General features: G+C 44.4%; 1 protein-coding gene across 2 annotated transcripts in view; it reads left to right on the top strand.

Annotated features, from left to right (window-relative positions):
- znf438 (zinc finger protein 438) overlaps window positions 1-14,876 on the top strand; it is a 57,685-nt gene that overhangs the window by 26,619 nt on the left and 16,190 nt on the right. For both annotated transcript variants that reach the window (XM_070986545.1, XM_070986546.1), the window contains exon 2: window positions 11,740-11,836. The gene's annotated coding sequence lies outside the window, so the exon portion shown is untranslated. The remainder of the gene's footprint in view (window positions 1-11,739; window positions 11,837-14,876) is intronic.

Raw genomic sequence — 14,876 nt, 5'->3', positions numbered from 1 at the left:
ACATAACCCAAATCACTTCCTCTTTTCTTTCCTCTCAGGCAGGAAGGGGTTACTCTCCATGTTTCCTGTCTAATTCCCAGAGCGCCGTCTATGTTCTGATTGCTTTCTTGATGTTAAACATTCCCAGGCTCCTATAACCTTCTAGCTTGCCTCCGCCATCCAAGAGCTGTCCCAGGTGAACGAGTGGGCGAACCTCCTGTTTTTAAGGATAAAATCTCTCACAGGGGGTGGGAGATATGGGGACTGGAGGGGCAGGGAGCCGTGCGATGGGAAAGCATTCTTTCTTTGCATTCCGTTTAGTTTGTGTAAGGCTGTGGGAAAGCATGTTTTCCCAACCATGGTTTGTTTGAGACCATGTTTCTTGTGAAAGAAGGCTGCATTCAAGCTGAAGGTTTGATCGTGAAAAGCAGGACACAGCGGGTAGACACATATAAAGTGTGATGGAATAAATAAAGATGAGTCAGTCAACTTTAGGAACATGCTTCTCCAGCTCATATTTTCTGGATATTGAGGTTAACATGTGCTTCCCTTTCAAACGTCATCCCTTTAGTTTTTCTTCCACGACTCCTTCCCACTCACTTCCTTCCCCCCCGAGACACCTGATCGACGGCTGAGTTATGTTATCTCGTCTGAGTCAGCGGAGCCTTCGCATCAGTCATAAAACAAACGGCATCCAGATTGAACTAACATGCCTGCGTGGAGGCTGCGGTGTGGATATGACCCAGGAGCAGAGCTGGGCCAAGCCGGACTATATTTAGCCCAGCGATGCTCAGGCTAATTGCCCTCCCAGGCCTAATCATTTCCAGGCTCTGCAGCTCACAAACGACTGGAGGGGAGGCCAAACACCCACTAACCTCATGTTAAAGAGATGTCAGCATCAATGGGCCTGTCAGAGTGCTCCACAGACAAGACAAATTAGCACAATATCCTTCCTCCTCGTATGCTATTAGATGCTCCATAAGCGGATTGGATTGGAGAGTCCAGTATTGCTGTCTGCTCTAGTGTATTAATTGAATATGTTTTCCTGCTACTGTATCAGTAATATGAAGAGTCTTGGCAGCATCTACAGGCGACACTGGGAGGTTGTCTTCAGTTCATCCCTGCTTTTGATGCCTGCTTGAGCAATCCCTTATGAATGATAAATCCCTCCACTGCTGCCTCCTACAGCCAGCTTAGCTCCTCTATGTGGGCCTAACCTGGGCTGAAAAGAGAAATGTGCTAGTGCCTCCGCCCTGCTAAGCTCGCCTTAGCTGTAATATGGCGTTGGTGGAAAAGTTTACTTTGTGGTATTTTGTTTTCACCACCCCCCCCGCATGAGTTCCTGTTCGTGTCGAGTTACACCGTTTCCTGTGTGGTTCCTGTCCCCACAATTTGTCCAGGTTAGACAGCGGGGACATGATGGCCCGGGTCACGGGGTGAGGGTTGGTAGGATGACCAGGTTGGGTTGCCTGTCTGCCTGATCATCAGCCCCAAGCTTCCTTCCTGGTCTAGTTCCCAAAGGCATGCTGGGAAACCTGATTTTTCCAGGGACCTTTCCATTATGCACACCTGGAACGAGACCTGGTGGACTGCCTATGATGAAAATTAGAATATCAAACTCACACTCAGCTATTACTGAAAAGGAGCACATTTGCAGCATACAGACGGGTGACAAACTAAAGGAAAAACCTGACTGAAGTGGACTCATCCCGGATGACATTTCCCCCATCCACAGCCCACACAGGGGCTTTCTAAATGCTTTGATGAGCACGAAAATGATGTGAATCATATGCTGTGGTGTTCACAGTCAGCAGGACTCAACCCAACTGAACACCTGTGTGAGCTGTTGGAGCGACATATAGACAACTTTCTCCACCACCATCATTAAAACCAAATGAAGGACTTTTTTTCATCCCAAAGGTAGAGTTCAGAGACTGGAATAGACCCATAGAGCCTCACCTCAGTGTAAAATCTTCTTTTAGAAAAGTCTCACCCATCCCTGCAACACCCACAGGCAAGTCAGTTAGAACATTGTTGTCCACAAAGTGGAAAATTGCCTTTGCCTTGAGACAAACAACAAAACTTCAAAAGACATGCACTTGTTTTAGTTGGTGACTAACATAGATTTCACATGAAATCATTCACTTGAAACACAATATCTAATTTTACATTGAAGAATGTGGTTAATTGTTTTCAATTCAATTGTTGTTTTGATACACATGCACCACCCACCTCTAAACAAGTGCCATTATCACGTTCAGTACGAGCGGTTCACTGCTTTTCTTTCACTTCCTGCCATATCAGTTCTGAGGAGTCATGCTTGCAGGCTTTTTATTAAATGCCATTTCATCTAAAGAATTAGTTTCAGGAGTAGTTGCTGCTGTTCCCGCCTGTGTGAACTGTCAGTAAAGCCAGTCAGCGTTGCTGTCTTTAGCATTTTAAAGTTTCTCATTCTGACAGATTCAGGGCTTCATCTTCTCTACATGAATGAATGAATTAGTGCCTCTCATAATGACTATGCATTGAGTCTCTCAAATTTGCAAACAATGTGGATCATGTCACAGAGATTTAGTGGTGTCGATGATGGTCGGTTGCCTCTTCAAAAAACTCACCTCCATATCTTGTGGGTCGTGGGCTGTTCAGTCGAAAGGTGAGCTGAGAGCCAGAGACAGAGAGGGAGTGAGAGAAAGAATAAGCGAACTGTGTTTGTCAGCTTTCTAAACCCTGAAATTGATTCTTCTTCTGTGCTCTTTATTCTAATGACAAGCTAATCCCCCTCTCCCGTTTCCTTCTGTTATAAATAGAGCCTCTTATTTCCCCGCTCCGCTGTGCGCTGCTGCTGAAAATTAGCACTCATGATGAGTCTGCGCTCTCAGCAATCAATTTGCCACAGTAAGTCCCTCCAAAAAGGTTACCTGTGGCAACTGAGCCCCGGTCACGTAAATTCACCCCTCCTGCCAATTTTTATTCAGCTAGTTGAATAAATGTCTCCGTCTGAAGAGTCAGCTGAATGAAATGTCAAAATATTGATGTTGAATAGTTAGGTGATTTCCGGGCATTTGTCATTGGCAGAGGAGGGTGGTGGTTGGTGGAGGTGTTGCACAGGGATATGGGGGCGTGTCAGCCCCAGGGCCACTTTAATGATATTAGTAGAGATCTGCTTATTTATGAGGCTGTAAGTTATTCATGCTCAGCACTGGCTCTCCGTCACAGTTAAGTTGGTTTATTGTAGTCTGCAGCAGTCACAGAGCTAAGTCGTGCTGCTAGCAGAGTATCAAATAATCAAATACTTTGTTCATGCATTAAGTTAATATCCAGTCATTCAGATCATAGTGCAGGATTACAATGCTGCTGCCTGCCAGTCCTCCTCTTGACCAAGTGCTACAATGCAAAACGAATGGTTTTTTTGGGGGGTTTTTTTTTTAGTCTTTCTTCACTTACCTCACTACCAGAGGTGTGGAGGAATGCTGCCTGCTGTTCTTGATGTAGCAGTTCCCTCTCGTTTCACCTCCCACCTGCCTCCTCCTCCTCTCGCTCCCTCTTGCTAGTTCGGCATGCTTGAGATGGTCTAGTTTGTAACACGTGTCTGACCACGTAAAGTGTGAATAGCTGTCCAAAGGTGAATGTGGTACAAATACCTTGCCATCGTAGCTTCATGCAGGATGCTGCCCAATGAAGCTACCCAAGCTCTGTTGTTCTAGTTCTTTTCGAGTTAATTGTACACAGAAAAAAAGACCCCAACACGATGTAACCTCATTAACGATGCACTGTTTTGGCAAATCAAATATGTGCATTAGCATCTGATAAACCATCATGGCTCTATTACTCAAACCCAAATCTTTTTTCATTGTCTCACAAGTACCAGAAACACTGTGCTGCTTTCAGTCTGCACTGCCAGTAAAGTGATCCATCTTAATGAGACATTCTGCCCTAACCTGTGAAGAGCCCTCACATGGTTTTATCAGCAAGGCCTTGCAGTGACATACCTGTCAAGGACTACCATGACAGGCTGAGGACAAACAGTGGCATTGCACCTCTGACCTTCTAAGACCGCCCTGTGAAAAGTGTGAATGCTGGATGTTGTTCTTTCATAAAAATGGAAAATGTTGTCCCTTTTTGTAATTGAATTTCTGAAATGTAATGTGTCATATCGAAAGTGTATCAGTGTATTACAACTGTTATTGATATACACAGCTCCCTTTGCAGAAAAGTGTTGTTCACCCCTTTAATGTATTAGAGAGAACACCAGTCGACAAGACGAGGCTGTCGAAGTTGTTCAGCCCTGTTTTGAAAAATCAAAAAGACTTCATGAACATTTGGGAATTTGTAAGATTAAGACTACCGTTGGATCCACGGTGACTGAAAAGAGAAAATGCACTTTCAGATGTCACTCAATGAATAAATACCATGTGCGGATCTTTATTTTTTCAACTGGCTTCAGTTGTGACATTTGACAGCACAAGAGTGAATGTATTGTTGAATTTTCCTCTTTGATGACTGTGGAGCCCTGGTGATAGTGGCTTCATATTATACTGTATAAAATACATCCATGGAATTGGAGGACACACACACACACACACACACACACACACACACACACACACACACACACACACACACACACGCACACACCAGCTCGCTGTGTGTTGGTGTGCTCCCGGAGTCGACTGGGCAGGTCTGCGGTGTGTCTGGCAGGCTGTGGGGTCTCTGGGTTGCTCTGATAGTGCTTGTTCCTTTGAGGCCCCAACATGCTGTGGATAACGACACCAGCCTCATCCAGAGTCTGATCTCAGGCCAGCACCAAACGATCCAGCATTTCAGCTGCCAGGACCTGGGCAGGATAAAGATACAGCCATGGTTGATTGGTTGAGCACATCATCAGACGTGTAACATGGGTTTGATAGCTGATAGCACCAGTCCTCCCTGCTCTGGCTCTTTGCTGGCACGTAGCGCTGCCTGGATGCACCCACGGAGAATGAGCCCACCCCTCTTGTCTCCCTTGTCTCCCCTTGATCTGCCTCGACCGGCTCCTCTCCCCCCACAGTTCCCCTCTGTTCTTTCTGTTTCTCTCCCCCCGAAACCATCTTTCTTCTTCTCCTTCTTCCCTCCCAGTTCCTCGTCAGATCCACAGGGCCAGATTTTTATCGCTTTTCTGTGAGTCCTGCGAGGGGAACCTTGAGGGTCTCAGTGGGATCAATTTAAAAAGGAAGCGCTTGTCTCTCCTCCTCTCCTTGGCCCTCTTGGCTGATTGGGTCCGCTCGCCAGGAACTTGCAGGCTTTTGATCTCAACCAACCCCTCCCTCACCTCCCCCACCCACCCCTGCTCGAAGTTTTTGTCAGAGCTTGGCTCTAAAAAAAAAATGTGTTCCACTTTCTGAGAAATGTGGGCCCCATCCCCTTTCACTGCACCTGTGAGAGACCAAGTAAAAGTTTTGTAAACCCACTGGGTGGTACTAACAATCTATGGCGTGATTGACTTCTCTTTGAAGATGTGAGAGCAGTCCGCCTCTTCAGGTGGAGGTACACTGAAGAGGACTCGTGGTCCTCGGGCAGCTTGCTTGAACAACTGGTGAGAAGTTGCTGGGAGGTTCGATGCATAATTCACAGAGCGTGGGGAACGGCTCTCTCTGTTACAAAGAGGAGAAAGGTACGAGGTGGTGCCTGGGAGCGTTCCCATGCTGAGCTGTGTTGAAGGTGCTCCCTCCTTTGTACGACATGAAGGAACAGTGACCCTGCAGCTAGAGGGACTACATTAGACAGAATAACCGACCAGGGAGTGCTGTGTCCAGGGTTTTGTGTTTTTGTTGGAAACCTAGAGCACTGTTAAAGGATAATTCTGCTTTATTGCAACTTGAGTCTCATATTAGTGTGTAAGGCCATCATTCCTATTGGTTACGCTGACATTGTACTGAGGAAAGCTTATCATTTGTCATCGATACATCCAGGAAAAGAGTGCACGGCTATCAGATCTGTGCTGTCTGTCACTGTAACAGAATCTGTATCGCCATAGAAAAAGTTAGATTGGAGCATCCTGAGCACTCTGTTAACTCCTGTTTTTAGCTTGGTTATAACAATGCTTTGTTAGCCTAACAAGCTCCGTGTGGCAATGTAAAATCTAGCAGCTGCAGATGAATCTGGCACTTGGAGTTGTCTGTGGGCAGAGCAGTCAAACACGTCTTATAGCTGCAAATTTATGTTGCAAAAAATGTAACCACACTTTAAACCATTTTTGTCATGCTTCTGCTTTACTGCCCACTGTGTGTGGAGCGGAAGACCAAAAATGACACCAAACCATGTTTATTGCAATGCTTATCTCACTCCTCGGTTTCCGCAGTATAGACAGATGACCTCAAAATACTGTTTTTTTTCTCATTTAGAAATGGTCTCCTTTTAGTATTCCTACACTGACAAGGCAACCTCGCAAAGTATGAAACACATTTTTTAATGCTTCTTCAGTACTCATCCTTTATCCTCTAAAGGATGGTGGCCAAATCCATGAAAACAAATTGTAGTAAAATGAGACTTTGCAGGTTTAGCTCAATGTCTGCAGCAACGAGGGAAATTTCATTAGCATATGATTATGTGAGTTTGTTGTATGATATAAGTGCTTTTCTGCCAAATGGGCCGCAGAAACACTCTCAGTGTTTGGATAAGAGCCAGGCCCCGTCACCCTCCACCTCCTCATCTTCCTCCTCTCTCTCCTGCCAGGTCACTGGAGGTCAAACAGGAGTTTTTCTTGTCCTACCTTACTGACCTCCGTTCTCTTGGGAAAACTCCAGTCACGACTCCGGATTAAAATTCCTGGTAAATTTAGCCAAACCAGGCCACAGGTTTCTTGTGCTTTTGTTTTTTCAGGCCCTATCAAAAGAACACCTTACTTCTTGCCAGTAAAATGGAATAAACAACTTTCCTCAGCTGCCGAGCTACTCCGAGAGGACCTGAAAGTTTGAGGTGGAGTGTCTGTCTCTGTAAAGCAAGGCACCCCTTATTTTCAGGGCTCTTGGGTCCCTCGGTGATGACATCATTGGTGTACTTGTGCACTAATTGAGGTTTAATGCTAGAGTAGAGAGAGCAGGGCTGTAATTTTCCCGCCCCGGCCGGGAATAGAGACGACAGCTTTTCATGTGGTCTGGGCTAATTTAGGTTGCAGTGCTGCAGCTGTGGGACACCTCACACTTTTGTCCTTCTCGTTCTGCCGAGAGATTAAAAAATATGAGAAAAGCAGCCTGTTTGCAAAGTTAACGTAAAGGGCTTGGCCTGGTCCACACTGACCGTAGAACAGATAGAATGGAAATTGGGCTTTTGAAAAGGTTTCGTCAATATTGTTTCCAGCGCCTGTTGCAAAACCACCAAAGTTGAGTAAGCCTTGAAGAAATAAATCCATCCTCCCACCACCTCCTGCCTAAAGACCGAACCCCTGAATGTAAGGCAACATATGTCAGCGCAACACAATGTGGTTTCTTTAGGCCTGCGTAGGTGGTGGAGGAGTAAGCGCGTGAGGAAGAAGCAGCTGTAATATGCAGGATGGCATTCAGCGTGTCATTATGATTGTATGTCCACACAGCCTGGGCGTAATGACATTCACCCTCCCATTCAGGCGCACACAAATGCACGCGCACCGACACAAACACAGAGCTCTACCTGCTCTTTATCCCATCCGCCATATCAGGGCCTGTGTAAACATCAGGCCTGTTTGAAGTGGAAAGCCTTAATCACAAGCGTCCTCATTGACAGCGCTACGTAGTTACTGGCCTGAGAGAGGAGGGGCAGAAGGCCTGTGGAGACACCTGATAGCAGCAGGAGACAAGATGACAGTTCCATTCTGTCTCTGGAGAGAAACTAGAGGACGTTTAATTTTGCTATTTATTTTTTTTACTTCTGACAGCAATACTACAGGATCAAGTAGCTGCTAATGCCGAAACCACTGTCATGCACATTTTCTCAGTTTTATAATTAAGCTGTTTAGAAACTGTCAGATATATAGTGACTAACAAACAGTTCACAAAAGTCCACTTGATATCCGTCATATGTCTCTCGGCGAGCACATGCCGTCTTTTTAATAGATGTAGAAATTCACACCTCCCGCAAGACATGCACATCATATGTCAGTCTGTGTAGGCTGTCAAATTACACAAATGTCTACAATTTATTAATGCTGTATTTAGTGTTTGATCACAGCCCACAGATTTACTGTCATATAGCACTATGGAGAGCAGAATAAATGAAGCAGTTGAGTCAGTAAGTAAACACCAAGTTGTTTTCTTCGTGTGTATAATTCTCAAGAAGATAAGCTAGAACTTTACTCAGGAAAGTGCAAACGTAAAGAGCACAGTTCATTCAATTCAGCCACGTGGTCGCCTCGAAAAACAAGGTGAAGACCTCGTCGGGAGGTGTGCTGGACGGCTCGGACAGGACATCTTGTTCAGAGGACAGTGACATCATGACAGAGGTCAGAGGTAGTGTGGCTGGAGCTTCACTCTGCGAAGCAGCTGTAAACCGCCTCTGTAGCTTCTGCAGCTTTTTAACTTCAGCGGTGTTAAGTTCACGACCCGACAGAGGGTGAATCTAGTGGTGCCGTGGTAACTGAAGAGAGCAGTGAAATCCTGTCTTAAAGTATTATAAAAGGCTGTGCAGTCTTTTGGTTTTTCTTAAGCCTCCAAACTCAGCCCCTTGTGCTTTTTCTTTTCACTGCAGTGGTGTAGATTGCATGTTTTATCTTTTTTTTTTTATCAGCTGCAGGTCTTGACTGCTGCTATTACTTTCCTATAGGTGACTTTAAAAAAATTCCCTTGCGATGAAGCTGTGAGATTGTAAGCTTGCATAGGAGCGACATGCAAGTTCCATGAGGTGATCGAGTTAAGACTTCAAAATCACATTACGTTATGAGGAGAATGTGCGTCACTTTGAGGCACACGTTACTGATCATAGAAGTATTTGTGTTTATCGGCTGAGGCACAAACTGCCCAGCGTGCGATCACTTCCAGCTAATCCTAACATAATAACAATTCAGCGAGAAATGCGAGCCACGGTGGTGCACGCACGGACTCCAACGGAAGCTTTTTGGGTGCAAGATGCTGTGATCAGAGGAGCCTGTGAGTGAAAATGAAAATAAGCAGTAGATGTCATTGTACATTGTGTATCAGTCCCTCTGTAATGTACAGTGGCCTCGGGTGTGATTTAGAAATGAAAGAGCATTTTGTGATTAACTCAGAGCACATGCACACACACACACACACACACACACACACACACACACACACACACACACACACACACACACACACACACACACACACACACACACACACACACACACACACACACACACACACACACACACACACACACACACACACACACACTGATCCCATTGTAGCAGTCGGGTCTAGCTGGCCTCTGCCTGGGCCAAAGCCTGTTAACTCCAATTCAGAGCGTAGAGGCTGGTAATGAGCACTGTCAGAGTTGACATAACAACCTCCCGCTCTGGGGCTGAACACTGGAGTCAGACAGAGAGAGAGAGACAGAGAGAGAGAGCAGGTTCGGTCTGTGCCTGTGATCCTGGGACTATGTGCGACTGAACCCTTGAAATTCCCAGTGAAATTCAGCCGTGTTTTGCCCATTCGCTTGCTTTGCGTGTCTAATATGTGGTATTAGAGAAAAGGGAACTCAATTTCTCTTTTAGATTTAAATGCTACTCTCTACAAACTGCTTTCACTCTGACACATGGTCACACTCGAGGTTGCAGTTCCAGGTAAATCACGTTAATTCAGACTTGCGCTGACCTTGAATTGCACTGCACTTTGGAGCTCAATACTTGAGCATCATGGGAGTTTTCAGGTTTCATTTGAAAGCAGTCTGGTTTCTGACATGTCTGGCAGATTTGAAAGTAAAGACCCTCTTCAATATTTAAATAAAAGTTGTGTGTATATAATATAACTGGAGAATCATTTTAATTGTTGTGCACCAGGGCTATTGAAATTTGATCAAAATCGCAATATGACCAATTCACAAGAGCTGCAAGCGCGACAGAGAAATTATATTCTCATCATTTTTATGTTTTTCATAATGAAAGTAAAATGCAAAAATGACCATTCCCCCTGAAATCATGGCTCATGTTTCAAATCACAATATCTGTCAAAATAACTGCAATGGGATATTTTTCTCAAGCCAATCAGCTCTATTCTGCGTCCTAATTCACGCGGTTTTTTCTAAGTCATGCCATGAGTACAGTTACATTCTACAAGCGTTAGGTGCTCTGTGCAGTTGTTCTCCAGGTGAATATTTCTCCGCAATAAGCATTTTTCCATCCGTCCACATCCCGCTTCATTAGAATCAGCTCGCTCAGAGTGGACGACTTGCTGTGTTGTCTGACTGAAGTTCAGGCAGCGCAAAAAAAACCAGCTCCGGCATTCCAGCATCGCGTGCCCCGGACTCACATTTCTCAATAATTTATCCAGACAAGTAGAATGATTATTCTATGAATATGCACTAAAAATTCCTTTCTTATGCTCTTTCTCTCTAAGTTTGTGCATGTCAGTGTGTGCTCAAGTGTGTGTGCATGTGAGCAAGCGCAGAGCTGTGTGTGTGTGTGGCTGTTTTCCCCCCTGAAACAAAGGAGGTGTCAGGGCGAATTAGCCCCCCCACGACTGAACGCCCAGAGAGCTTAGAGATGCACCACAGGTTCTGCTGAGTCGCACATGAGCCGCGGTGTCTGCCTCTTCCCCTCTGCTTCCCCTCCGTTTGCCCCCCCCCCCGCCCCCTCTCCACTCCTGAGTTGCTCTAACAAGGTTGTTGGAAGAGGATAAGGCGTGTTAAATGAATAATTTACACAGAAGAGCGCTCCTTATTTATTTAATACGGCTGGATCTGACTGAGTGGGCAGCCTGCGTTCCCAACTGCCGAGACACTGGCTAAACGAGCGCTCGCTTGGCTTAATGGAGGGCCAAAGCGACAGGCATTTAGAAAGAGCAGGGGGTGCACAAGAGAGAGTTTGTAGATGGTTTGTGTGTGCGCTTGTGAAACGGGCCATGCTGAGCCGTGTTAGTGTGCAAATCTTGTCGCTGTTGAATGTACTCTGTCGTTGCACCGTGTTACACTTCAAACCCTATAGACAGATCATTTGAGAGACCCTTCACCTGTTTCTTAATGCTTCCAGGAATTTATGGAATAATGCTCATCTGATGGAAAAATACTACAGATGCCATCTCTTTGGTCCTTATCTATGGAGCCCCAAGTTGGTTCATATTAAATAGATAAATAAGACATTAAGAAATAATCATGTTTTATAAAAAAAGGTCTATATATTCAGAAAACAATAAATAGCCAATAACTGAAAAAGTCTGTTTTTATGTCATTTTCACAGTGATATTCTTGTCATAATGTCACGTTTCATGAACATGGAGTTGCCACCAGTGCCCACCCTCTCACCTTTCAGCCAATCACATCTGCCCTCAGCATCCCAGGAGACGAACTAACTGCCAGCAAGCTAGTGAGATCCATTTGGCCTGAACCATTTCATACAGAGGACTTAAGCCTTTGTAGTAATGATTTGAATTTAAACATTAATTGAAATATACCAGAGTTTAAAGATTTTTTAAAATTTTATTTGGTTTATTCATATGATTATTCATAATGTCTCATTTATTTATTTAACTCTCTCAGGCTCCATATTAATTGCATAACAGATCTGTTATGGAATTTGCCTTATGATGGTTTTTCTTTGTTTTTTACAATTTATTTGAATGTTTGATGTCTTTGCAGGGGGAGTGTGGAGAGGGGGGGGCAGGACCAAATCGCGGGCACCACCTAGGAAGAGGAGGAGCGAGGGAGGAGCTGAGGAGGAAGGATCATCCAATCGGTAAACACTTCTTGGTTGTATAAGTAGTTTTTAAAATGAGATAAAATACATCTTATAGAACCTTATTATAAGTTCTATGCAGGGAAATTAAAGTGCCGCAGCAGAACTTTTTTAAACTATAGTCTTACATACTGTACATAATGAAGAGCCACTACAAGTGAAGCATGACGAAAGTGAATTAAAGGTACTACATACTCTGTACCATCTTAAATAGTAACTAAAAAGTGCACTGAGACAGATAGTTATAAAAAAGTGAGAAGGAAAAAAATATTTCTTTTTCATTTTTTGAAAAAAAAAATGCACTTGAATCCGAAATTGAACTTGAGGGGGAAGAAACTGGGAGAGGGTGAAGTGTCATCTGCAAAAAATTGTCGCAGCGTTTTCTGTCATTATGTTTTCAAAACGTGCTGACTGAGAAACAGTGGGAGTCATGGGAGGGGAGGAATATGTTTGTTTGTTAGGAAACAAAGGCAAGACGAGTGAATGTCAATCCTGTTCAATAATTAAGCATCAGTCATTGTGCTCCAGCCCTGGAGGGGGGGGACGAGACTGCTCTGACCAATCAGGTTACTGCCAAAATCCTCAAGATTCTCTCTCTGACATCTGGGTTTGTCTGTTTCTCCCCTCCGTGTCCTCCTCCTCCTCCTCCTTTTCTTCTCCTTCCTGTGGACAGAGGCAGCCCCACTCAGCAGGAGTGATACATCGCCACAGTTCCCTTGTGTCTGTGTGTGTGTATGTGTGTGCGCTGTGTGTGTGTCTCCCAGGAGAATGAAATCCCACAGCTCACACTGACCTCATTATAAAAATAGCTCATCTATCCAGTCATTACATTTCCCTTCATTTCCCCTCTCCTCCGCAATCTCACAGATATATTGTGATCCTCTCTACCTTCCACTTTCCCCTCTCCGTCTCATCATCAGTGTTTGCGCCGGACTTAACGTCAGATTAAAAGCTTACGCAAGTCCTTGCAACGGCAAGGTTTCCCCTGCACCTGTCATTACCAATCTGGCCGTAATCTGGGATCATAAGATGTCTTTTAATCGTGAAACATCTCTGAGTAACATTTAAGACAATGTTCACCTTATGTGTTAACATCATGTCTTGTGATGGTAGCTGTTCCACGGGCACCTCTCCTCTCTTGTACCTGGTCCACTGCCTCTCTTCACCTCCTCTGCTCGTGGAGCAAAATCCCCCCATTAGAGTGAGCAGCACTCACATCTGGTTAATTTAACAGCAGCATCAGTGATCATTACAGTCCAAGGCTGGCTTTGATCCTGCCAGACACTGTTTCCTACGGTTTTAATAAACCAACAAAGACACCTTAGCAGATGCTCAATTTATGGACTCTAGACAAAGACGGACAGACATGAAGGATCCCCCAAATCTTCAGGAATGAGAATAGCTTTGAAAGATAAACAAAAGCTCTTTTCTGAAGACTTTATTTAGGTAGGAAAAAAAGCATTCATGCTGTTTTTTTTTCAGTAAAGCCCTGCTTTCCATTCACTGTTAAACACGGTCACCCCTGGGAGCTGTTCATATGAGCGCAGCACTGTTGGCCACCGAGCCTCACCACTGGAGCAGCTCAGGGCACTGAAGATCTGCACAAATGATAAGAAGAATGGAAATGATTAGAGATAACAATAAACAGTTTTCAAAAATCGTTAAAAGTGTGCACCGACAGTAATTAGACAGCTGGGGGAGGCTGGTATTGGTTTCTAATTTGGGGGGCATGGAGTCTTTTGTTTGAGAGGAAAGAAGTAAAAAGGGAAATAACTACTACTAATAACAAATAACCAGCACTAGTTGATAGTGTAATAGAGTGACTGGATTCATAGTTCACTGAGTTAAGAAGGTTGATTTTGAGATATACGCAGAAGATTTGAGCACAGAAGTTGAACCAGGCTCAACACACATTACTGCATCTGGCAAGGCACTGCTATGGTGCACATTCCAAGTGCATTACATTTTAACGTGAATGGCATATTTATACTGTGTACTTCATGATCGTCATGACAAAAGATGAAATAATTGGGGCATTGATAGCTGTCCAGAGTTGTAAAATTCTATTATGCCCGCTGTGCAGTAGCCCTCAGATTCACAGAAAAGTTAAACTGGACTTCCTGGATTTTATTTCATGTCTCACTGGTACCTGAAGCGACAGAGCAGTTTGCATTGCTTCAGCGCCGGACTGATTTCACCCTGAATGCTCCTTTTGGAGCAAGCTGAAGTCAAGTTTAAAGGCACTCCATTAAATTTCAGTTCATTCATTCAATAAAAGACAAAGTATTCATCATTTTTCATTTCAAACCTGTGTTAAAACTGCTTTTTTTTTTTTTTTTTTTTTTACACTGCTGGGAGCCTTATGAGGTGTTTGTTTGTTTTTAAGGTATAACCTCATGATTAAATGTTGAGGGAATGTCGCCATGCTGTTCAGGGAATTCATCAGGCCCAACTTGACTTTTGAATGTTTGGGCTTTCAAATCTGAAGTCAAGTCTTTAGAGAAACAAGTCTGAAAAACAGCTAGTGTCCCTTCTTCACCACGTGAACTGTAATCACTCACAAATTCTGCTTTTGTCTCCACTCTTCTCCACCGACTTTGGGTACGAGCTCCTGGAGCTGAATTCCGGCGCTGCTCAGTAGGTGATGCTGTTAGCAGACAGGGAAAAGTTACAAAGTGGTGAGATGTGTTGGAAGCCATGTTTAACCACCGAGCCGCTTGTTCCGGCCCCAGCAGAAGTGATTCAAAAGATAATACAATTAAATTTCAAAGTCAGCCGGCTGCCTGTCCAATGAAATTATGTTTTTGCTTTGACAGTATAGAGACACAAGCTACAACCGGGCGTATTTGTTTGTGTTCACCTTGCCTTTGTAGCATCACCTTTTCACCTGCACATCCAGCAGCGTATTCCCTGCAGAAAGGCCACCTTACAAAAACAAGCTGTCTCACATTGACCTGCTTTCAGAAGCCCGAGCTCACCTCAACACGAGAAGAACGGTTGGGATCATCTGCATATTCTTTTGATCTCACACCGGGTCTCT

The sequence above is a fragment of the Chaetodon trifascialis genome, chromosome 18, assembly GCF_039877785.1.
Source record: "Chaetodon trifascialis isolate fChaTrf1 chromosome 18, fChaTrf1.hap1, whole genome shotgun sequence".
Lineage (NCBI taxonomy): Eukaryota > Metazoa > Chordata > Actinopteri > Chaetodontiformes > Chaetodontidae > Chaetodon > Chaetodon trifascialis.
This window is presented reverse-complemented; position numbering and strand designations above follow the sequence as displayed.